The sequence below is a fragment of the Pseudonaja textilis genome, chromosome 4 (assembly GCF_049901715.1).
Source record: "Pseudonaja textilis isolate UNSWEBS1 chromosome 4, rPseTex1.2, whole genome shotgun sequence".
NCBI lineage: Eukaryota > Metazoa > Chordata > Lepidosauria > Squamata > Elapidae > Pseudonaja > Pseudonaja textilis.
The window spans coordinates 44,875,871-44,902,580 of record NC_141993.1 but is presented as its reverse complement, the minus strand read 5'-3'; the positions used below and the strand labels follow the sequence as shown (position 1 = coordinate 44,902,580).

The 26,710-nt window shown below is 37.0% G+C and overlaps 1 protein-coding gene across 5 annotated transcripts in view; it reads right to left on the bottom strand.

The window, feature by feature from the left end:
- The window catches only part of SORCS1 (sortilin related VPS10 domain containing receptor 1), a 452,701-nt gene that overhangs the window by 213,495 nt on the left and 212,496 nt on the right, over positions 1 to 26,710 (bottom strand). The window lies entirely within an intron of this gene.

Here is a 26,710-nt window from a genome sequence, read left to right as displayed (position 1 = left end):
CACAGTTATTACAAAGAATATGCAATCATGCCGGTTGGCAGTTAACCCTTTGGTAAATTAAGGTCAGCCAAGTGACTTGATATATGATATAGTATTAACTTAAATAGCAATTAGCCTTCAAACCTGCCAGAAATAAAAGCAATATTAACAGTTGTTCCTGCATCCATTATTTGCATTCCACTAAAGCATGTGAAATTAGCAATGCCAACGTATATTCAAGAAGGGTTTTTTATCATTCATTATTAGGTAGCATGCAATGAATCATAAATATTGGCTACTCTATAAAATGCTACTGAATAACCAGACTGTGATAATGAGACACTAAATATATCAGATTTTGCAATACATAAAAACTTCTGTGTTAATTATTGGGGAGGCAGGAGAGGGATACCACTTTCATCTGCTAAATTATACTTGCATAAATTATTCTTCATTATGGCTACCTTCCCTTTTATGAGTTTAAGCAACATGCAAGTTTTCACCAATCACTGCATGTCAGGAAGATCAGGAAACTGGCAAGTCAGGAAGATCTTACATGAATACTTGATCATAAGAAAAACATGTCTATCAAATCTTCAGTATATCATTTCTTAAGGGCAAGCATGTAAGTCTCTTGTCAGATAGTTAAGTACAACACTAGAATCAAGCACTCAAGTTGTCAACTGAAAACGCTGTTAAGACATACAATTTTTAAAAAAGAAATTTCAGACTGCTCAATTAACCTACAGCTGTATTTTAAATTTTCTCTTCCTTAATTTCTTAAAAAATAGGACATTTAATCATGTTTAGGGAGTTGAGTACGTTAGATTTATTTATTTGACCATTCTGGAAGTAAATAATCAAGATGCAGAGACAACTAGATATCAGTAAACAAAAGCAGAAAAATCTAATTTATAGTCATCGGGATTTTTGCAGTCTTGATTTGGCATCCCTGTTAAATCTCCTTTTTAAAAACTGACTTTAGTCAGATTATTTTCCATTATTATGCACACAGTGGCAGTCTCTTGCTCTATGATAGGTTTGCCATTAGAATGTTCTGTAAGTTCTCAAAGGACAAAGCTCCATTCTTCAAAAAAGCACACCCACTGATCTATTATGTTCCATTAAAATTAATTAAATCCTGAGCTCTGTTCCTATTATTCCAAACTACTGAAAGAATATTCTTTGAGGCTTTAGCGAATTGGGAAATGCATGTCATTTCTACTAACTTTGATTGTAATGATGACCTCAGAGTTTTCTCCCGACTTTATTATAATTATGTGGCATTAAGTTCCTATATGAAAGGAACTTTAATAATTAACTAGTATTGCTTTCAATTTGTAATATCCATGAACACAATCATATAAATCTCTCTTTTAGTCTTGCAAAATGCTGCATTCTTCTTCTTCTTCTTCTTCTTCTTCTTCTTCTTCTTCTTCTTCTTCTTCTTCTTCTTCTTCTTCTTCTTCTTCTTCTTCTTCTTCTTCTTCTTCTTCTTCTTCTTCTTCTTCTTCTTCTCCTCCTCCTCCTCCTCCTCCTCCTCCTCCTCCTCCTCTCTTTCTTTCTCTTCTTTCTTCTTCATCTTCTTTGTCTTCTCTCTCTCTCTTTAACTTTATTAAGCATTTTATTACAATATAAAAAGTAGTACAAAACTAAATTTAAAGAAAAAGAAAAGAACAGAAGAAATACACTGCTCAAAAAAATAAAGGGAACACAAAAATAAGACATCCCAGATCTGAATGAATGAAATATTCTTATTAAATACTTTGTTCATTACATAGTTGAATCTGCTGACAACAAAATCACACAAAAGTTATCAATGGAAATCAAATTTAGCAACCCATGGAGGTCTGGATTTGGACTTACACTCAAAATTAAAGTGGAAAAAAACACTACAGGCTGATCCAACTTTGATGTAATGTCCTTAAAACAAGTGAAAATGAGGCTCAGTAGTGTATGTGGCCTCCACATGCCTGTATGACCTCCCTACAACACCTGAGCATGCTCCTGATGAGGTGGAGGATGGTTTCCTGAGGGATCTCCTCCCACACCTGGACTAAAGCATCCCCCAACTACTGGACAGTCTGTTGGTGGATGGAGTGAGACATGATGTCCCAGATGTTCTCAATTGGATTCAGGTCTGGAAACGGGCAGGCCAGTCCATAGCATCAATGCCTTCGTCTTGCAGGAACTGCTGACACACTCCAGCCACATGAGGCCTAGCATTCTCTTGTATTAGGAGGAACCCAGAGCGAACCACACCAGCATATGGTCTCACAAGGGGTCTGAGGATCTCATCTCAGAACCTAATCGCAGTCAGGCTACCTCTGGCGAGCACAGGGAGGGCTGTGCGGCCCCCTAAAGAAATGCCACCCCACACCATTACTGACCCACTGCCAAACCGGTCATGCTGGAGGATGTTGCAGGCAGCAGAACATTTTCCATGGTGTCTCCAGACCCTGTCATGTCTGTCACATGTGCTCAGTGTGCTCCTGCTTTCATCTGTGAAGAGTACAGGGCGCCAGTGGCAAATTTGCCAATATTGGTGTTCTCTGGCAAATGCCAAATGTCCTGCATGGTGTTGGGCTGCAAGCACAAGCCCCACCTGTGGATGTCAGGCCCTCATACCACCCTCATGGAGTCTGTTTCTGACCATTTGAGCACCCACATGCACATTTGTGGCCCACTGAAAGTCATTTTGCAGGGCTCTGGCAGTGCTTCTCCTGTCCCTCCTTGAACAAAGGCAGAAGTAGCGGTCCTGATGCTGGGTTGTTGCCCTCCCATGACCTCCTCCATGTCTCCTGATGTACTTCCCTGTCTCCTGGTAGTGCCTCCATGCTCTGGACACTACGCTGACAGACACAGCAAACCTTCTTGCCACAGCTCGTATTGATGTGCCATCCTGGATGAGCTGCACTACCTGAGCCACTTGCGTGGGTTGTACACTCCGTCTCATGCTACCACTAGAGTGAAAGCACTGCCAGCATTCAAAAGTGACCAAACTATCAGCCAGAAGGCATAGGAACTGAGAAGTGGTCTGTGGTAACCACTTGCAGAACCACTCCTTTATTGGGGATGTCTTGCTAACTGCCTATGCTTTCCACCTGTTGCCTATTCCATTTGCACAACAGCATGTGAAATTGATTGTCAGTCAGTGTTGCTACCTAAGTGGACAGTTTGATTTCACAGAAGTGTGATTGACTTTGAGTTACATTGTGTTGTTTAAGTGTTCCCTTTATTTTTTTGAGCAGTGTAAATAAAAAGTGCAGGACAAAAGTCATAAAGAAAAAGAAAAGAGAATATAATAAAAAAATGTATAAAAGCAAATTCCAACTTTTATCACAACTACTCAAATTTAGTAAATTGTAATCTGCTCTAAGTAGATAGCTTTTTATCCCATATCCCATTCCTTATCCAAAAACAAATCAATAAAACATCAACTTTTTTATCCTGATGTCATCAAAAAGTTCAAGAAGAGTTATCAAGAAGTTAGGGGGATGGGAAATATTATTTCAACATTGATCAAATAAACCAATTTATATTCCTTTCTTTTACTTCTAAAAATCTTTAATTCAATCAAATATTGCCATAGGTTTTTTGTTCTTCTTTATCCCGTCACATAGATTCATTCAAAGATTGATCAATTTTCTTTTGTAGATCAATTATTTATTTCTTGTATGCCATAAGAGGGTATGCCATAAGAAACTTGTTAAAGTGTCTAATATTTAAAAATGGCTAATAGACAATTTTGAGAATGATTAAAAGTGAGGCTTTCAAATTTAGTGTCATTGGTTGCAAGGAAGATCACCGATTTATTTGAATCTTGGCATTTAGATCCATGGAAAACTGATGTTGTGTGGTTCCTTCATAAGGAAAATCTACCTACCATGTTTCTCACAAAATAAGGCTGGGCCTTATTTTTTTGGAGCCCCCCCAAAACAGCTAAGATGTCTTTTTTTGGGGGTGGATTAATTTATCCCCCCCTGCGCACCAGAGCCATCTCCACCACAGCGTCTGACTCTCTCCCGCTTTTCCCCCATCCCTGTAACAACAGAAAAAAATAATAGATTTTGAGGTACCTGGGAGCGCGCTGCATTTTGGTTTAATCCTGAGTGGCTGGATGGGCGTGAGAAGAGCCGAGAGAGAGTCTCTGCTGCTGCTACCCTTGGTTCTCCAGCCTCGGCCTCTGCAAGTTTGCAAAAGTCCCAGTGTGCAGCCCATTCCTGCATTCCAAATGCCAAGGCCAAGCTGCAGCTGTCCCTCTCTCACCAGCGCCATCTCTAATAACAGTGGCAGCAGCGGCGGGAACCGTGAAAGTGTTTTAGCTGCTTCTTGGGTGAGGGAGCTGCCTCCATAACTTCCATGGTTCCCGTCACTGCTGCCACTGTTATTGGAGACGGCGCTGGTGAGAGAGGGACAGCTGCAGCTCAGCCTGGGCGCTTGGAATAAAGGAACAGGCTGTGCACCAGGACTTTTGCAAACTTGCAGAGCCCGAGGCTGGAGCACCAAGGGTAGCAAGTAGCAGAGATGCTCGCTCGGCTCTTTTCACACCCACCCAGCCGCTCAGGATTAAACCAAAATGCAGCACATGGTGCTCCCAGGTACCTCAAAATGTTTTTTTTCCCCTGTTGTTATGGGGACAGGGGAAAAGTGGGAGTGACTCAGATGCTGTTGTTGGAGACGGCGCTGGCGAGAGAGGCGTCAGCATCGGTGGGAACTGTTGAAGCTACAGAGGCCTGAGAAGCGGCTCAAATGCTGCTGGACATCCACGCCAACACCACCTGCCTGCGGGCCTGGGTAAGGGAGGGGTAAAGGAGCCCTCCATGCTCCACCATGGTGTTAGGAGCAGCTGATGGTGAGGCATAGCTGCCCGTGGGGCACTCCTAATGGCAAGTTTCCCCTGCCACCTTCCCCCCCCCCCAATTTTGCATGTTTTAAACTAGGCCTAAATTTGGGGGAGGGGCTTAATTTCATTTTATGCCTAGAAAATATGCTGGGTCTTCCTATTGGGCGGGGGGGCATATTGTTGGAGAAACACAGTAGAACACAGGTGGGTAATCTCCAATTGCCTCCTTGTCCAGAGAAATTTTGATGAAGTTTCACTATTTTTGCTGTGGTTATCTTCTGTTTTCACAGAGACATCTTCAATTTTCCATACCTCTTCCAGAAGTCCTCAAACTGCTGGATAATAATGTAAGGCTTTACGTACATTAAATAAATATAGATGATACAGATATTTTTATTTTGTCCTGTCTTTGATTTTCCTTTTTAATTTACAAGAGGAGGAGAGGCTGCTTAGAGAAACTAGCTTTTCTCATTTACTCTTCTGAGCTGAGATATAACAAGTTTCTAGTACTAACTGCAATTAGGATAATTGTTTCCTTTTTTTGTCTTGGCCGGTGCTTAATACCTGCAATATACTTAATCATCATTAATATATAACTTACTTTGCTGATACTTCAACTAAATAACTCAGAATGGAAGGGAGAGAAAGGTTGAAAGCAATGAAACTTGCTCAAGAAAGCAATCATTTTGTAATTCCAGAGACGGCTCTCACTTCTGCAGCATATTGGGGAAGAATATTTGGAAGCATATTTAGACACAATTTCTTAATGAACTTTCTTAAATATTTATTGCTGCTTTGACATCTCCCTTGGTATTCTTGTTTGTTGGTATCCATCCATAAAGTTTTAATTTAACTGTCAATGCACAAATTAGGGCAACATGTTCCTAGGAAATTTCAAACACTCATAGAAAAACCTTTGCATCATCTTGTGTTCCACATCTCCTTGAACTAATGAAAAAGTGACAGAATTTGTAAAATGTATTCAATAGCTAGATTTTTTTTTCATTTTGTGCGGATGAAGAATTAAATGGGAAGTGTATGTTTTTATTTATTTTATTCTTCCAATAAATAATCACAGGATTTAAATAATAGTTCAAAATAGATTTAGAAGTATGACATTGGCTAATACTCCACTCCACCCCATTTGTATAATCACACTACATGCTTATGCTGGACTTCTATGATTAGGTTTTTGTGTAAGTCCTAGTAAATTATGATGTGATACTGGGCTACGCTTGACTTCATACCGATATGTTGGGCATTAGTGAAAAGAAAAACTTGACAACTGTTCTGATTTTGCTAAATTCTACAGTAGAAAACCTGCCTTGCAAAAATCCACTTTTCAACAAAGAAGAATATATCTTTCTCTGGAATCATAGGGAGAGTGGAGTACAGTGCATCCAACACACATCTGATAATGAATGTTTCCTGGTACATTTGTTGTGTTTTCATGTGATGGAATTATATGGGTAAGTAGTTGGGTGACTTACCATAATTGTGTTGATGCATTATATGCCCTGAGATGGTTACAAATAGAGAGCTAAACAGATACCAGAAACTGCTTATCTGTTGCCATGCTTTTTCCATTTAACATCTATAAGTTTGTTAATGTGTGTTTGAGAAGAGCAATATAATATAAACACACACACACACACACACACACACACACACACAGAGAGAGAGAGAGAGATCTTTGGTTATTCGGGTTTTCTCCCGTGTAAGATTGGAAGTATCTAGGCAATGTTTCAATGAAGTCTCATTCATCATCTTCAGGCTTGTGTCTTCGGCTCTGTGCTTCTCAGAGTGATATATATATATATATATATATATATATATATATATATATATATATATATATATATATATATATATATATATATATGGCATTCAGCTTTGTTCAGGTATTTTCCCACGTCATTGTAGTTGTGCTTTTAAAGTTGTAGCAGCGTTTGGCAGAACCACATCTGCCATCATCAGGCCTCTGTATAGTGTTCATCTGTGAGTCAAAGTCTGACTCACAGATGAACAATATACAGAGGCCTGATGATGGCAGATGAGGTTCTGCTGCAACGTTGCTACAACTTTAAAAGCACAGTTACAATGACGTGGGAAAATACCCGAACAAAGCTGAATGCCATACATGTAAGTACCCACGAAAACTTAAGAAAACAAATATATATATATACCAGACCCACACCCACGAGGGCCACGCAAGATGCTACCACCACATTTCCACATAGAAAGCAGACTCACACCCACACAGAAGATGAAACACGACCACGGACCAGAAGCTGTACCGCAGCTGCATCAGTACCAGCTTCAAACCCCTCCGACCCATACATGAAGCGAACTGATGCCCACCATGAAGATGTGGCATGACCATGAATGCAAAGGCAAACAACAGTATCAAAGCTCACCAGCTCAAATCCCCCAGCAACTAAGACTAACCTGAGCACAACCAAGCCCCCACCTGAACAGAACACACCCCCAGCCAATCAGAACACAGCCAACCCCCCCAACCAATTAGAACACAGCCAATCCCCCAACCAATGAGAACAGCCCCACCCAATTAGAACACAGCCAAGCCCCCACCCAATCAAGTCACACCCCCACTAGCACTTAAAAGGAAGAAGCAGCTGCAAGCTCACATTACTCTGAGAAGCACAAAGCTGAAGACACAAACCTGAAAATAATGAATGAGACTTCATCGAAACATCGCCTAGATACTTCCCATTTTATGTGGGAGAAAACCCAAATAACCAAAGATAGATAGATAGATAGATAGATAGATAGATAGATAGATAGATAGATAGACAGACACACACATACACATACACATACATGTACACATACACATACACACACTCATTAATAAATATATATATTTCTTTTTAAGTCAACTTTAATATTGTTTAATTGATGGATAGGAGCATTCCTGTCAAACAGACAACAAATGGTCAAAATTGGAAGCATCCTATCAAATTCTGTACCTGTGAACAGTGGTGTCCCCCAAGGCAGTGTTCTAGGACCAACTCTCTTCATACTCTACATAAATGACCTCTGTAATCATATTAAGAGCAACTGCGTTCTCTTCGCTGATGGTGTAATGCTATTCAACACCACCGACAATACTGCTACCCCTCAAAAAGACCTCGACTATGTATCAGAATGGTCAAACAAATGGCAACTTCAAATCTCAACAAATAAATGCTCTTTCTTACATATTGGCAAAAAAATCAGAAAATAAAATACAAGCTGAATAGTCAAGACCTTGTTGATGATCCAAACTCTGTCAAGGACCTTTGGAGTACTCATCTCTAATGATCTAAAAGCTCACTGTAACTTCATAGCCAAAAAGGTATTAAGCGTTGTTAACCTAATCCTGCATAGCTTTTTCTCTGGTAATATCACACTACTAATTAGAACATACAAAAAATTTGCTAGACCAATACTTGAATACAGCTCAATGGTCTGGAACCCGCATTACATATCTGATATTAATACAGTTGAGAAAGTCCAGAAATATTTCACAAAAAGAATTCTCCACTCCTCTACTCATTGCAGAATACCTTATGCCACCAGACTTGAAATTCTAGACCTAGACAACCAGAACTATGCCGCCTTCAGTCTAATCTAAGTATAGTACATAAAATTATACATTGCAATGTCCTACCTGTCAATGAATACTTCAGCTTCAATCATAACAATGCAAGAGCACACAATAGATACAAACTCAAGGTAAACCGCACCAAACTTGATCGCAAGAAATACAACTTCAGTAACAGAGTGGTCAATGTCTGGAATACTCTACCTGACTCTGTGGTTTCTTCCCCAAACCCCAAAAACTTTAACCTTAGACTGTCTACTATTGACCTCACTCCTTTCCTAAGAGGTCTATAGGGGTGTGCATAAGTGAACTAACGTGCCTACAGTCCCTGTCCTATTGTTTCTTTTATTTTTCTTATATGTACCCATTTCATGTATTCTTAACTATGTTTATTCTTATACCTGTTATCTTATAATCGCCTGACAAGAAAGAAAGAAAGAAAGAAAGAAAGAAAGAAAGAAAGAAAGAAAGAAAGAAAGAAAGAAAGTTGGGAAAATGTGAGAAACAGCTCTATCCCATGAATTTTTACAACTTTATTTCATAAATAGGTCTTCCTGAATCACCCAACATTACTTTTTTTAAACTTTTGTTTCTATTATCAACTCCATATGTCCCATTACACCCAACTTTTTTCATTCTGTCTATTAAACCAAACTTTCCATCTCCCTGAATTCTCCAACAATTGATCCATGTAGATGACATCCAAGAATATTTCCTTAGGCAAGGAAGAGGCATCTGTCTTGTAGTGTCTGCTTACCTCACTAGATTCAGTAAAGACAGCATGATCTTGATCCCTTCAGTTAAACAATGCCATCTTATTGGTCTTCTCTCTTTCTATGGCAGTTTTGCCTGTGGAACAGCATTTCTCGGGAGATCTGGATGATCCTAACCCTCTTGTTTTTTTAAGGCACTAACAATCTAGCTATTTTTTCAGGGATTGGGATCAAATTTACTCATTAATTTGGTGTTCGTACAAGTTGGTATTGTTGTTTGCAACCTTGGAATTATGATTTGGTTTGTTAAATTGTTATTTTAACCTGTACTTTTGTGAAAGAGATGGGGATATAAATTTTTTAAGTATATATTTAATAAAAGTTCAGTTTATGTAATCTGTGTTCTAAACTGAAGTCTTGACATTAAAGACTCAGTATGACCATATACATAACAGATAACAGATAATCAGAGTTGGAAGGGACCTTGTAGGTCATCTAGTCCAACCCCCCGCCCAAGCGGGAGACCTTACACCATTTATGACATATGGCAGTCCAATCTCTTCTTGAAAGTCTCAAGTGATGGCGCTCCCACAACTTCCAAGGGCAAGCTGTTCCATTGGTTGATTGTTCTCACGGTCAGAAAGTTTCTCCTTATTTCTAGATTAAATCTCTCCTTGTTCAGTTTCCTTCCATTATTCCTTGTCTGGCCTACAGGCACTTTAGAAAATAGCTTGATCCCTTCATCTCTGTGGCAGCTCCTCAAATATTGGAAGACCGCTATCATGTCTCCCCTAGTCCTTCTCTTTACTAGACTAGCCAAGCCCAGTTCTTGCAACCATTCATTCCATGTTTTAGCCTCCAGTCTCCTAATCATCCTGGTTGCTCTTCTCTGTACTTTTTCTAGTCTCAACATCTTTTTTATAATCTTTGTCTCATAGTCTCTGCTTACCTCACTAGATTCAGTAAGGACAGCATGATCTTGATCCCTTCAATTAAACAATGCCAACTGAACAAAACTGGATGCAGTTCCCTAGGTGTGGTCTTACTAAAGTTTTAGAGAATGGTATTAGTACTTCCCTTGAATATACATAGCAGATACCTCACATTTTTGTGACTGCATTTTTTTTAAATTTATTCTATTTATTTATTCTATTTTTAAAAGAAAATAACCATTAATTCTTACAATAGAAGAATAGCTGCTAACATCTTGTCTTGGAAATTTGAAGAGTGTATAATCCTGTATTATACAATACTAAACGTATATTATTAATCATAGCTTATAACTGTAAAAAGGGAAAGACTGAAAGCATCTACAACGCTTTTATTTTTAGAGAGATGCACTGTACAGCAAAGCAGCAAAAAAGAAAGGTTTGAAAGATATAAAAGCAACAATTAATGCAGGCAGGACAAGAGAAAATAAGACCTAAACCTACAGGAAATAATATCTGATGAGAAGATGCTATGCTATTAATAGTATGTATGTGCTGGCAGCAGGAGTGGGTTCTACCAGTGCAGACCGGTTCGAGCAAACAGGATGTTACAATTACATCTAGTTCGCTGAACCAGTATTTCAACTGACCGTCTGGTCCCACCCACCCCTCCCCTCCCAGTCAGGAAAATGGCCACACAGCCCATTTTCGATGGAGGTAAGTGGAGGTTATACAGGGAGGCTCTGGGAGGCGGAAAATGGGCTTTCTGGAAGTCTGGAAACAGCCCTGTTTCTGGCTTCTGGATGGCCTCCAGAGCCCAGGGAAGCTGTTTTCAGCTTCCCAGGGACCCGAGAGAGGCCTCTGGACTCTTGGGACAGTGAAAACAGACTGCCTGGAGGCCATCTGAAGCTGGAAACAGGAAGTTCTGATAGGCCATGCCCACCATGGCAATGCCCACCCAGCAACTGGGCAGGGAACAGGTTGCTGGGATTTTCAAATTCCATTCCTGGCTGGAAAAAACTATCAAGTTGAGTTTTATTAATTAACTGAAAATGTAAAGATACAATAGCACTGAGAAATACAAAGAATAGATGTACTAATTCTTTAGAAACAACATAGTATAGAATTTATGAGCATAGTGCCCCAAAGATCCCATAGAGACAGGAAGTGTGTTAATTAGACAATTGAAAAATATGGGGAAGTATCAGATCTTAAAATGAACAGACAAAACACCAAAATGTTGACTAAAAACCTGACAGAAGCCGAAAAAGAAGTAGAAGGAACAATGGGACTTCAAACGACAAAAAAAAAGTCAAGTATTTAGGTATCTGGTTAATAGCAATAAAAGAGAACAATTATATGAAACTCCTACAACAAACAAAAGCAGATTTGGAATTATGGGGGAAGCTACAACTGTCATTGTTAGAGAGAATTGTGGCTATTAAAATGACTATTTTACCAAAATTTGTGTATTTATTTCAAACAGTCCCTACAAAATTAGAAATTTTTTTTTTTGTAAAGATGAAAAAAAAATCACAGCAAAATTTATATGCTTGGGAAAAAAGCCAAGAATAAAAATAAAAGTGCTACAGGATAGTAGGAGCAGAGGCGGCTTTGGATTTCCGGACTGGAAGCTTTATTATAAAGCAGCAGTTTTGATCTGAACCAAAGAATGGGTTAATTTAAGTAACAAAAGGTTATTAAGTCTGGAGGGCCATGATCTACAAAAGTGGTGGCACACTTTTTATGGAAAAAAGAAACCCAAAAACAATCTTATTTTCATAGGTATTTGATTAGAGATTCCTTGATTTGTTCTAAAATTGAAACAAAATTAGAAAGAGACACTATATGACAATTCCGAAATGGCTATTCACAATGGAAGGAATGATACATCCCAACAATCTACATTTATGTAAATTGGCAAAATATAAAGATGTTTTAGACGAACAGGGAAAATTAAAATTGAACCAAAAACTTAAACAACAAGGAATATCTCCAACTACAGAATAGACAAAAAGGATATAGAAGAATACAGGATTTATACAGAACTACAATATTTGGATAAAATTCTTTCAGGCCCTGATGAGAAAAATATTGCAAAAATTTATAAATATCTATTAGAAGTTGAGTTAGAAGAAGAAATTGTAAAAGGCTAACAGATAGCCTGGGCCAAATATATAGGAAACAACATAGATTTAGTAGAATGGGAAAAAAATTGGAATAGAAATTATAAATTAACAAGATCTGCGGCCTACAAAGAAAATATATACAAAATGTTTTACCGATGGCACCTACCTCCAAACCGATTAGCAAAAACATATCCCAACATGAATCCGACATGTTAGAAATGTAAAAAGAGACAAGGTACTTTCTATTGTATGTGGTGGTCCTGCCGAGAAGTGCAAACATGTTGGACTAAAATGAGGTGATGGATACAAGAAACTGTCAAATAACAAATAGAATTTGAACCAGAATTATTTATGCTAGGGATATTTCAAAAAGAAATATGATAAAAAGATTAAATACATTGTATTACACATATTAACGGCGGCTAGATTATCTTACACACAATGTCTTTTAGGTCTAGGGTCAATTTGTCCATTTTGGCACATTATCAATAAGAATTAATAATTCAAAAAATTTTGGAATGTGCCAAAATGGACAAATTGACTCTAGAACTAAAAGACAAAGAAGAGTCGTAATATTATAAAATTTGGAATATGTGGTATGATTGGCTGGAAATTAGGCAAATAGAAAATAATGAAAATTAAAATAAGTAACATGGTTTTGTTTCCTCCACTCCAACATCCTATTTCAACAACTTCAAAGACTACTATCCAAAAACCTAAACAATTCTAAATTGAAACTTAGTTTCTTCACTTGTTTATATTCCACAATAGCTTCCTTCTTTTCAGCACTAAACCTTAGGAATAAATTGCTACTATACTCCACGCTATCTTTTTTAATCCCCAAAGTTCATAATGATTGAGTATGAATTCTGACTTGATGAATGTAGGACATTACAGAAAATGTAAATGTAAATACAGTTTGTACTATTTGGATGACAGAGAGATGTACATATTTGCATAACAATGTATATAAATTTATAATGCAGAAGAGATAGAGATGTACAATACAAATGTTACGGTACTGTTAATGTTATGGTTATTTTTTTCTTTTAATAATGTAAAATAATTAATAAAGTTTAATTAAAAAAGAAGAAAACAGCCTGCCTGAAGGCCCACCAGAAGCCAGAAACAGGAAGTTCTGACAGACCATGCCCACAACGGCCATGCCCACCCAGCAACCGGGCAGCAAACCGGTTGCTGGGATTTTCGAATCCCATTCCTGGCTGGCAGATACTATCAAATTGAGTTTTATTAATTAACTGAAAATGTAAAGATACAATGGCATTGAGAAATACAAGGAACAAATGTACTAGTACTTTAGAAATAACACAGTGTAGTATACAAGTTGGCCTGCAGCTTGCTGGGTGATTTTTTTTTCCGCCTCTCAAACAAATTTAACTTTGATTCTTCATTGCTTTAGAATTTTATTTGTCCTAAACAATCTTAAAAGGAAAGCACTCGGAAGTGTAATTTTTTTATAGTTTTATACAGAAAAAAATTCAAAGCATTAAAAGAAAATATTTTAAACAACTTACTGGAAAATCCTCTGTATATGTACTTTGAAAGCCCCATTCCATTTAATCACTAGTAATTGCAGGCTTAGTTGCTTTGAGATAAGAACATACAAACAACTTTTTATTTATTTACTTATATTTACTTATATTTCTTATTTCTAAACTGCCCATTTCTCTCTATCTTTTAATCTAAAAACTTCTTTCCAGGTATTAATATATTTTGCCCATCCCCTATTGCCACAGAATCTTATAACAGCATTAAATTAAACAATAGGTTTATTAGACATTGGGAGGAAATCTGTTCATGAAACTTTTTGACAAAAAATATGCAGGAAAATTTCTTTTCTAAACTTGACATATAAAGCTTTCTGTTCCTTATCTTTTTCGCCACTCTCATCAATTGTACCACAATATTGCACCATATTTCATTGAGATGGATTTACCTGTAAGCATGCTTTTATAATTGTAGTATCTCAAAATTTATATGCTGGGTATTATTACATTATTTTTATTATTATATATTGATCCAAAAGTAAAAGTAATTTACTCAAATAAATCCCAGGAGGGACTGGTAACAGCTTAAATAGCAAATAATATTTTCTTTCATATGTCTTACAAAATCTTCTGGGAATAGCAGAATCATTTCTTGAATGATCATTATGTTGGAACAGAAAAAAAAATCTTATTTTTTTAAAAATAAAATAAGAAGGAAAAAATGAATTAGGACAACATTAAAGAGAAAATTCACATTCATGATAAATAGTTTTACAATTATCTATGCAGGGTCTTAGATACAATATATTAAAGACTGTTGGGGAAATAAATACTTTAATGGTACCATTAGAAAATTATAGAACTGGCAATAATTGAACAGGTTGGATTTTTTTCTCTGTTTATATTTACTAAAGTGGTGCTATACTAAAACACTCACAACTTATTAATGTTCACCAACCTTCTGTAACCTGGTATATTTCAAATATGATATACAATTTTAACCAACTAGCTGATGGATAAAATATGAATGAATAATCAGAGATTATTTCTGCCCAGGGACATCTACCCATCCCAGGAAATTGGACTGAGTGGATACACTCCAGTTCTACTTTATTAAAAGTAGGACCTAGAACGAGGGCTTTTGTAGTGGAACTTATATTATGAAATGAAATGGAATGGAATTGAATTGAATAGAGTGCAGTGCAGTGCAGTGCAGTTCTGTTGAGGAACAGATAGCTCCCATTTTCTTGCCTTCTGGAAGACTGTTAAGACATGGTTCTGTCCTCAGGAGTTAGACCAAGATTGGAGATACACCCAGCATATGTGTTCTTGAGATAGAATGTTATAGTGTTTAGTACTTTATAAGAATTTTAGCTGCCAAAAAGTTGTTTTATATAATTTGACCAGGCCAGCCATACAAATATTTAAATAAATAAAATATAGCTATAGAATTGTGTTAATATTCCATATTAAAAGATATCCCAGACTTCCTTTCACATTACTTTGACATCACATTTTATCACACATTTACAAGTTCTTTTGTTATGTGCAGAAACAAGGTTACAAGCTCTAGAAGGAATAATTTATCTCTATTTACCTCAGTGACACACAAAAACATTGTTCTATTTTATCTGCTATAATTATATGGTCAAGTTGTTTTAATACGTTCCCAAATTCCTTATTCTCCATGTTCTCTATTTCTGAAATTCCCTTAGTTCTGTTACATTGTCTTAAATCTTTCTAATAGGTCCTTCCATATACTATGTTTAAAGGTCAGATAATAATCTGAAAGTTTGACAAATGTTTTCAATATGGACATATTAAAGTATATGCAAGAAAAATTCAGTGCAAGCAATTTGCTACTATTGAATTTTTGGCTTAAAATATAGCTAACAGTCCTCCCCTTTCTTTCTCAACATATTTTCAAATGGTGATTGTATTGTAAAATAAAAGCTGAAAAACATAGTACCACAGCTTTATTAAAAATTCTACAGTGATGAAAGTTGCAAACATCTTGTAGTTTATTAGAAGGAAGGGACAAGGAAGAAGCAGTGCAATCAAGAAAGCTATGTATTGTATGAGCTGAAATGCACGTAAAGTGTAAAAGCTGTGTGGTTCGCTGGCAGCCTGTGCAGACGGCAGCAGAATTGGACAGTGGGAAAGAACAGGGACCAGTCCGGGAGTCTGGCGTGAACTCAGACAAGGGATCTGCGTCTGGGATCTGCGTGATACAGAGATGGGGCTAGGACTATCTGGGAGTTATGTGCTGACTCCGCAGCCTCTGGAATCTGGAAGCAGAGATGCAGAGGAACAAGGGGAGCCTGTTCCCAGTGTGTGTGCACACAGAGCTGCCAGAAGGCAAGAGCAGCTAAGACAAAAGGGGCAACTCGGGCGTAAGGCTTGGGGGTGATTGCCCCTCCCATAAAGTATAAAGGAAGTGCAAAGAAAGAGAAACCTTTTCAGGAAGCAAAGTAGTTCACTCTGTTCAGATTAAACCTTGAAGCTTTGTATGGACTTTGTACTTCGGTTGGCTTTTTACAGTTAATTTGGCACTTTAGTTGCTGGCAGCAATTCAAAGGAGATAAAGGTGGGTGCTTATCTCAAGAAATTGTTTGGGATTCATTATGGTCTGGGAATGAACATAATTCCCAGCTTGGAAATAAAACAAGAATTGTTTGGACTAAGTGTGTGCTTAATTATGGTCTCAAGAAGCCTTGGTCAGAACAAAAACATCATTTTATTTGGTGCAGAATTATTTTATTTGATACATTGTGTGCTTTTCCTGAATAGCTACAGATTGCAAAGATTGACCATCCTGAATAATTGAAACATTACTACTTTAATGAATAAGTAGAAACCACCATAGAGATTGTGGATAGACCATAAGGCAGTCATGAATTTCTCTGGGTAGTTCAAGAATAGAAGGGAAAATGTATGGAGGTGTTTCTGCAGTCATAACTTACAAGTTCTGTGGCAAAGTCCACCAAACAAAATTAAAAGCATGTGTATATAACAGATGAAAACTCATTGGAATGCTTAAGGAAAAGAATTGGCCTTTTTATTTTTTTATAGTCTTTGAACAGCATTACAATCAAGAAAAAGAAATTAGATTGCTAAAGAAAACCCACTTCAGAAAAAGTTATAAAACAATACAGTAGTACAGTACATTTAAGTCAAAATTTTGCACAATTGTATGGCTTATTAAAGGGTATCTTGAAACTAGAAATGTAAAAAAAATAACATCCCTTAAAAATAACAAACATAAAACTTATTTGTATGACACTTAAATTTGAAAATAACTGGGGAGAACAAAGCTCATTTTGGATATTGTAAAAGGCATATGAGGAAAAAAGTAAATGTCTCGAAAGAGTGCTTCAAAAAAGAAAATGAAGATCTTTTAACCAGTAAAGATCTTATAACAAGAGCTAATAAATAAGCAATTCTCCACAAGAAGAAGAATATAATAGAAAAGAAAGAACAAATTCAAAAGCTGTTATGTTTCACTGAAATTCAAAAACATTTTTCAGTACAGGTTCTGAGAAAGAAAAAGGAACGAGTCTGAATAGGAGACAAAATGATGGAGCCTCAAGAGCAAAGGGGAATACAAGTGTTACCTGCAAGAAGACAAATGGGAGAGGATGACTCAATAGGGCAGAAAATATTTGATTACTTCACAATACTGAGAATAGATCTGATACCTCCTGAAATTATGGATAGTAGATAGAATAAAACAATTGTCAAGGATCATCAAGTCTATTAAAAGATACTCCTTTTCTAGTCAATCCAAATGGGACAAATTACCTCAGATTTTGAAGTTCTAAGAAGAACATGGAGACTCAGGTGGCATTTTTTTCTCATTTTCAGTCCATGAAAGAGGATTGCAATGGGAAAGAAAGTTGCAAGTGAATGACTGACTACCTATGGAAATGATGTTGTTGAAGGAACTATGATATGTAGATGAAGAACTGCTAGAACAAGTTTGACTGAAAAGAATGTGCTTGGTTAATGGATGTAAATGTGAATCATATGAACGGTAGGAATTAAAATCAACAGAAAAGAACTACATATAAAGACTCAACTCATCAGAAGATGATGGAAACCTGGCTTGGTAATAGCACACATGATGAAATAATTTAAAAAGTCCTTGAGATTGTCATTCAATGCAAGCTGAATACGATTCTACAATATGACATGGTAGCTAAAAAGCAATTTCAGGTTGCATTAGCAGAAATATGATTTCCAAATGATGGAAAAGCGGTAAATGTCACCTTAAACAGTGTGTCCCATAATGATTACTTTAGGAATATTCTGAGGAATTGGACTAATAGAAAAGGATCAGGAAACTGGAAATTTACACAATTGTTCTGACCAAGGCTTCCTGAGACACCAACAGACACACGTTAAATCCAAACCCTTTTATTTTAGTTCAACGGCTATGAATTATCATCATTCACAGCCCATAATGATTTTCAATCAATTATAAATAGTCCCATGGAAGTCTGCCAAAGTTCTTCAGGAGAAGTCTAATAAAAACATACCTTTATCTTACTTGAAGTTCTGCCAATGACCAATTAGTCTTTCAAAACCAAATGGTGCACAAATTCACCATGGAGCTTTCAGGTTCCAAACTGACCAGAGAGAACAACATTGCTTCCTGCAAAGCTTCCTGTACCTTTCCACTTCCTTTATATTTTATGGGAGGGGCAATTATCTCTAATTTTACTCATGAATTGCCCCTTTTGTCTTAACTGCTCTTGCCTTCTGGCATCTCTGTGCACACGCACATTGGGATCAGGCTCTCCTTGTTCCTCTGTCCCCCTGTTGTCAGATTCTGGAGGCTCTGGAGTCAACACACAACACCCAGATGGCCCTGATCCCATCTCTGTATCAGATGCAGGATCCTCATCCAGGTCCTCCCCAGATTTCCGGACTGGGCCATGTTCTTCCCCACTGTCTGATTCTGCTGCCATCTCCGCAGGCTGCTGGCAGACCACAACAAAAATGAGGTTGAATAAATTGAACATGTTTAATTTTGAGAAAAAAAACAACTAAGGAAAAGGGGATATGATAACACTTTTCACATACTTGAAAGGTTCACACAGAAAGAGATCAAAACTTATTCTCTACTGTCTCAGAATACAAAGCAGAAAAGAAGGCTTTAAAGCAGGAGACAAATTCTTAGGAAAACCCTCCTAATGGGAAAAACGGATTGATAGCAGAACCAATTCCCATATAAGATGGTTGAATCCTCTGTAGAATATGTTCAAATATAGAGTGGAAAGCCATCTGTTTGGGATAGGTTAATTTGAGTTATGCACAGAACATAGAGTTGGCCTTGAAAAACTAAATGGTTTTTCCAATTTTGAGATATTTGGAATAACAATGGTACCTTTGAACTGGTTTTATATTTACGGTATATTTAGAGAAGGGGTGTCAAACTTGATTTCATTAAGAGCCACATCAGGGTTGTGTTTGACTTTGCTGGGCTGGAGTGGATGTGGCCAGCTCAATGTCACTCATGTCAGGGCACCTGTGGGGCCTGAGCATTCTGCCAGAGAAAACAAACTCCCGAGCTCCATTTTCAGCTGTGACAGCCTCCTGCAACCCTCTGGCAGTGAAAACGGAGCTTGGGAGGGCCACCCACAGCCCTCCTAAGCTCTATTTTAGGTTGCAATGGTTTCCTTCAACCCTCCACCCACAATCCTCCCAAACTCTGTTTTCACTGGCAGATGCACCACGAGCTAGTCCTTCTCTCTGTCCAGGGTAGTTCCGCGGGCCAGATCTAAGGACCCTGTGGGCCGGATCCAGCCGCAGGCCTTGAGTTTGACACCCCTGAGCTAGAGGACAATAAAAAAATACTGCCCATAAACTCATATTTAAATGGTAAGGAATATCTCTTTGTTCATAAACCACTGAGTCCAAGTTCATAGGATTGGAGGTACAATGTTCCATTCCTAAATACTAACAAACAAAAATAAACTCAAGAAAAGGGTAGAGATCTTGAAGGAGGGAGTAGGGAAAAGAAGCCAGTATCTATTTTAAAAACCAATCAAGCCACTTTTTCTACATAATTTAACCATTATCATTCTTCTGCTGCCACTACAAACCAAAACTAGAGTCATTACTTTACATCATCTTTACATCATTCTTTTATTGCTCTTTACTTCATTCATATTTGTGCTATGTACAATATTTTTAGCAAATGAGACAAAAGTGAGATAAAATTCTAATATCATCAAAAGAAATACTTCACACTAGAGAATCAATTAATGTATCTTCTGTCATATGATGTGGTAGCAAGCTCTAAAATAATTAGATTAATTATTAAACAGAGACGTAATGAATCTATTTCTTGAGAACCTATAGATTTTGAGGCAATTTATCTTGGAATATGATTTCTTTATTGCATTTGTACAAACATCAACATTTCTGCTCCTAAAAAGGGTAATTCAATGTGTCTAACAAATATAATCTGATATAATCTAATATAAAGAGATGTAGTACAAAATATTGACATGTAAGTTTCTTTCTTTCCAACTCCAACTCTCTTCTACTCTTTTCATGTCACTTTCACCTCTTAAGTTAAAGACAGTTATCAAACATCTGCTTCCAGTTATCTTTATGTAAAATGTGCATGTATTAAGGAAGAGACAGAAGTCTAAACCATGCAAATAAATAAACCAGATATTCATCTAAAATAAATTGTTGTACTTCCATAGACATGCCTTGGCTTTTAGAAGTAGCCTTACTAATAATTTACTTGTACACAAGATAACTTTCTTAGTGATGCATTCTACATCTTAAATGCCATGATTTAAAAAGAATGTTAATCTTCCTTTTTATTTGAAATTATTTTAGACCATAAGTGTGGAATATTTATTTTTTGTTGTACTGGTATCAACTTCTGTTCATCATCCAGAACCAGTGTGATATAAATAGTAACTATATAAATTGTTTTAATATGAATAAATACATAATTTAGTTTATACCAAAACACCAATATGCCTCTCCAGATCATTTTATGCTTCCTTTTTTCTCTGTATCTATATACACTAGTTCATAAATAACCGATTCATTTTTTAAAACATATCAACTCCAGACTTGAAATTTTAGGCTTAGATAACTTAGAACTATGCCCCCTTCGGTCTGACCTAAGCATAGTATGTAAAATTATCCATTACAATGTCTTACCCATCAATGATTACTTCAGCTTCAACCTCAACAATACACAATCACACAATAGATACAAACTCAGGGTAAACTGCATAAAACTCGATAGCAGGAAATACAACTTCAGGAATAGAATGGTCAATGCCTGGAATATTCCACCTGACTCTATGTTTTCTTCCACTAAACCCAAACATTTTAACCTCTGACTGTCTACTGTTGACCTCACTCCATTCCTATGAGGTCTGTAAGCACATAAGCGCACCAATGTGCTGTTCTGTCCCTGACTTAATGTTCCCTTTTACTTGTATCTATTTCATGTATTAATAATCATGTTTTACTTATATATATTATCAAATGCATGCTTGACTAAATAAATAAATAAGTAAAAATAAAAATTCTCTTGATTAGTAGTATAATGGTTATATATAGCCATTTTCACTTCTTTTAACGAACATTCATTTCTTACAACAGACCATATACTATTTTCCTCCTTTTAATCAATATTTTCATATTTTAACATATCTCAATTTCTCTAATCCCAGTAAACATTCAAATAGGATATACACAGATATCTATTTGATCTAGATCATGATTGTCCAACTTTTGGCTTGCCTAGGCTACACTGAGTGAAGAGAAAGTGTCTTGGCCACTTATGAAATATATAGTAATAAATATATGTATATAAATAACAAACTTCCTTTAGTTTTTAATGTTTAGTTATATTGTAGGGCTAAATTACTAGTTGTCCAATGAAACATCTATTTCTTTACTAATTATGTAAAACTTTATCAGCTGTCTTATCCCCCTGGAATATGCAGTCCCCTAAAATCTGAATGGCCCTCGTACTCTTGACATTCTACAGTAATAACTCCTTTTTTTAAAAGTTTGAAAATGAAGATCTCTAACATAGATTGTTTCTAACCCTCATTCTGTATATGTTTTTGCCTTTCCTGTATTTTTGGTTGAATTTTATAATACACATGAATATTGCTTTATAAGTTTTATTTAGATCTTACTGCCAGTCTTCATGTGGCTGAATAGAAAACAACAAAACAAATAAATGCAATTCTTTTCTCTTGTCAAGCATAACTACCCTGTTCTTGAATGCATTGATTTGCAAATCCATATCCTTCACTGCAGTATACACTCTGTCTTACTTCTGCTAAAAAGCATTGATCATCTGCACACAAAATGTACCTATGCTGAGAAGAAATAGCTCCATGTCCAAGCAGGAAAGGCTAGACATACAATACTAAGGCATTATACTGGCACCATTGCAACTAGAACTAGAACTGTTAGTTAGTTAGTTAGTTAGTTTATTATTTATTTATTTATTTTCTTTACAGGTTCATTTACAACAGTTCATATAGTGACCATTTGAAGTTATAACAGCAGTGAAAAAAGTGACTTAAAACCATTTTTCACACTTATAACCTTTGCATGGTCATGTGATTTACATTTGGATGCTTGACAACTGCTTCACATTTATGACAGTTGCAGTGTCCCAGAATCATGTGAGCCCCTTTTGTGACCTTCTGACAAGTAAAGTCAATGGGAAAACCAGATTCACTTAACAACTGTGATACTAATTTAAGATTTGCAGTGATTCACTTTACAAATCTGGCAAGAAAAGTCATAAAATGGGGCAAATACTCAGATAATATGTTTCTCACTTAACAACATTAATTTTGGGCTCAATTGTGTTTGTAAGTTGAGGACCACATGTATATGCTTCCATCAACACTACTACAGTCATTCTGCAGCTCCTTGCTACTGATGATAGGCCACTTACTACACCATTATTTTTTATTTGCCATTGTATATATTGCATGTTTTCATTTCAAACTCCTAGCAAACAGGTTTTTATATAACATCATAAGCCATTAACATGATATAAAAGAATGATACTGTATATATGTAGGTTTGTGTGTGTCTTTGTGTGTCTTTGTGTGTCTATGTGCGTATAGATAGGGAGGGAAGAAAGGAGGGAGGAAGGGAGAAATGTGTTATTCAATTGTTTTTGATTCTTAGTGACCACAGAGATAGATGTTCTCCATGACAATCTATTATTTCAAGTCTCCCAATGAGATTCATCACCACTGTAACTAAATCCATCCACCTTGCTGTTGGTTATACTTACCTTCTGTACACCTTTTCCAGCATTAAACCCTTTTCCAGATAGCTGGCTTCTTTGTATAATATGTTCAAAGTAGGATAAATTGAGACTGATCATTTGTGCTTCAAGTGGCAATATTGGATAGAAATGTTAAATTGATCTTTTGCGTTGTCCTCTTGGCTGTCCACAGTAGTCTCAGGAGTCTTCTCCAACATCAAAAGCACAAATAGTCACCTTTTCTGTTTCTTAAAACCCAACTTTCATTTTGATGAAAAGGAATATGATGGCTTACATGATTCTGATCTTTGTAGTTATGAACACATTACAGTATATGAATGTATGTTCCAAGGTGTTCATGGCTAGTCTACAAGTGCTAGTCTATTAGGTATTTCTTATTTGCTTGGTTTTTTTTTATTGTTGATGGTTGATCCTAAAAGGATGAAGCTGTCCACTGTTTCTCTCTCTCCCCCGTCCCTCCCTCTCTCCCCCTCCCCCTCTCTTTCAGGATAACAGAATAAGAGAGTTGTATAAGGGACCTTGGAGATCTTCCACTCTAACCCCTTGCTCAAGCAGAAAACTCTATACATTTCAGACAAATGGTTGTCCAATCCCTTCTTTAAAACCTCCAGTGTTGGAGTATCCACAACTTCTGGAGGCAATCTTTCTCTCTGTCTCTCTCTCTCATACACACATATACACACATACACACATACACATGCCCAGCCTAAGATACTATGGGTTGTTGTGTGTCTTCTTCAATCTCAAGCCTTCTACCAGAGGCCTGTGAGTTTGAGGATTCAATGCAGTATCTTAGCTGTTCCTAGCCCTGTATTATTCTGGATAGAGATGTGTTTCTGATGCTGTTCCTGAGATCTTTTGGAGTCACTTTCTCAGCTTAGGAATCACAGTCTCAAGTACTCCTACCATTCTTGGAACCATTTTGGCCTTTATTTTCCATATCATTTTGATTTTCTCCCTCGGGTTCTGGTAGTCTTTCCATATTCATACTCCTTCCCGGTGTTGCTGTCACTGTTGCTGTCTTATGGTTCTTGGTGCCTTGTGGATTAGCCTGTACCTGCTTATGTATTTGGATCTGGAATTTCCATAGGATCTTAGTCCTGTTATTCTCCACGACCTTCTGTGAAATCTCCTATCTTAGAGGGTCCAGCTCCATGATGGCAAACCTATGGCATGTGTGCCAGAAATGGCAGGCAAAGCCACTTCTGCTGGCATGCAAGAGGTTGCCCAGAAGAGCCCCACTGCATATGCGCATGTGCCGCCTGCCTGACAGATGATTGTCAGGTATCTGGTGCCCATGCACAGGGGTGGGGATGTGTGGGAGATGCATGCACATGCACAGAGAAGGCATGTGCTGGAGGATTGTGTGTGTATGTGCGGAGATGTGCAGCATGTGGGGGAATTATGCGTGCATGCACAGAGATGCATGGTATATGGGGATCGTGCATGCATGTGCAGAGACACACAGTGCATGGGGGCATGCATGTGCAGAGGTGCATGGTGTATGCAGGGGGATCACGCGTGCATGTGCAGGGGGTGTGGGGAGCCCCACCATGCATTGCCTTCTGGATGCTGACATGTGAGCCTGCGTGAGCAGGTGCACTCACAATTTTAGGCACATGAGCCAAAAAAGGTTACCCACCACTGGTCTAGCTCATGCACCATGCTGATTTTCCCCTACACAATGCTAACTAGTTGATTGCATTATTCAATGTATGCTCTTCCGGTCTATATTTTAAACCCTGCTTCTATTTGTTGACTGGTCTACGAAGCCTCTATGCACAGTGTAATATGGTAGACCCCTACTTCTATGGATTTGGGGCTGAGTGCTTGTTATGATGTTGTGAGTAGTGCTTTAGTGATGTTTTTACTCCAATCCTTATTTAGCCACTGGTAGTATTTTCCTGTGCCAGCCACTTCAACTATCTGTCAATGGTACATTCCATGCAGACCTTGTTTTGCCACTATACTATGGTAGTAGTATGATGATGGCAGTCCCTACTACTACTGTATGTGTATGTGTTCTTTAAAACTTCACGCTAGCATTGTTCAAAACAAAATTCAGGCTGTAACAATTTACCCTTAAAATATATATAATAGGAGGCTCATAGTCCATTTGGACCAGGAGCTTTTCGTAATTTAGTCCTTTTATGACCTCAGAATAGATAAACAGAATTACTTCTGAAATATGTATACTTCATTTAATATTAAAATGTCATTGCAGAAGCTGGTCTCTTTTCTTCTTCCTGACAAAATATACAAGTATATCTCTTAGTACTTTTCTTAGTTTTGCATAGTTTGTACCAATTCTATACACTTGTCTACTTCTGCATCCATATATTCCACATCACATTCTAAAAACCTGATTAAAGATTCAACAAGATTGTCTCTAAGGTCTTTACCATGTTCCTTTGGAATTGCTTTCAATCTTAAACAAAACTATTTCTCTCTTAGTTCCACTGTTTAGGGTGTTTCTCAACCTCCACATCTTTTAAAGTTGAACTCCACATCTCTTAAACTTAAGAAATACTGATTTAGACCACATTCATCTCTAAATTTATTATTTCTGTCTTTTACATTTTACTTCCCCTTTCTGAATTCCAAATTAGAGAAAAAAATTCCCACCACCAGAACAATAATGTAAATTATGGAATGGAGAAGTGGGTCATTTACAGAGGGATTAGCAGAAAAAGGGATTACACTAGAAATTTTACAAAGGATGTTTGAAGAATTAGGAAAGAATGTCACACATGAATATTTATATCACTGACTGCATCAGTTAAAAGGAATCTGGTAAATAAGAATACAAAAAATGAACTATTAGTTATACAGATTAGAGAGGTTAAACAATCAAAGAGGAATAGAAAGCTTGGAAAATAAGTTTTTAATTTTCTTAATTCAAAGTCTTGATTTGTTCTTTTAATTCCATATTACTATTTCGTTGGTTTTTAAAATTAGTAGCAATTGTGTGTGTTTATGTATATTTATGGAATATTGACAGGCCTGCAGTACTGGCTCCCTTGTTTCTCATTTGATCTCACCTAAGATTCATGCATCATTGTAACTGCAGATACACTACATAAATTCCCCCTCACCTAAAAAAAGAAGAAAATAATGTTAGCTTTCTTTAAAAGCTTTTATTTTGGTAACTCAAAGGTAAGCTGTTCATAGGTAAAGAAAATGAGAAAAAATATAACCACCTGACTTTATGAGTACTTCCACATTAAAAACCCTTTACAAATTGTTTCTCAGTAGGATGCCTGTATGATTAAAACCTTCTAGGCTTTAGGATACATTTTCTCTGCAGGATTTTGTCAAATCCTTTTCATTTCGCTTTGGAAGCACTTAAAAGTTAAACAACTTTAAATACAATTTGGTCTCTGTAGATGTCATTCGAACATCTTAATGAGCCCTTCCCCCCCAAAAAAAATAATAATAATGAGTTCATCCTTATTTAGCAGGAATAAAAATGACTTCAAGCTTTCTACCAGCTATCAGCTTCCACTTGTTTTGCTTCTAGAATGGGACAAAGCTTCACATCAAACTTTCTGCGTAAAATTTATCTCATTTGTGAAATTATCATAACTTCACCATAATCTTCATCTTTATCATCAGCCATTTGGTCAAGTCCAACCCTGGGCCAGTCTATGAAACATGTGCCACACAGTCTCATTTAGATCTACCACGGTCGTCCT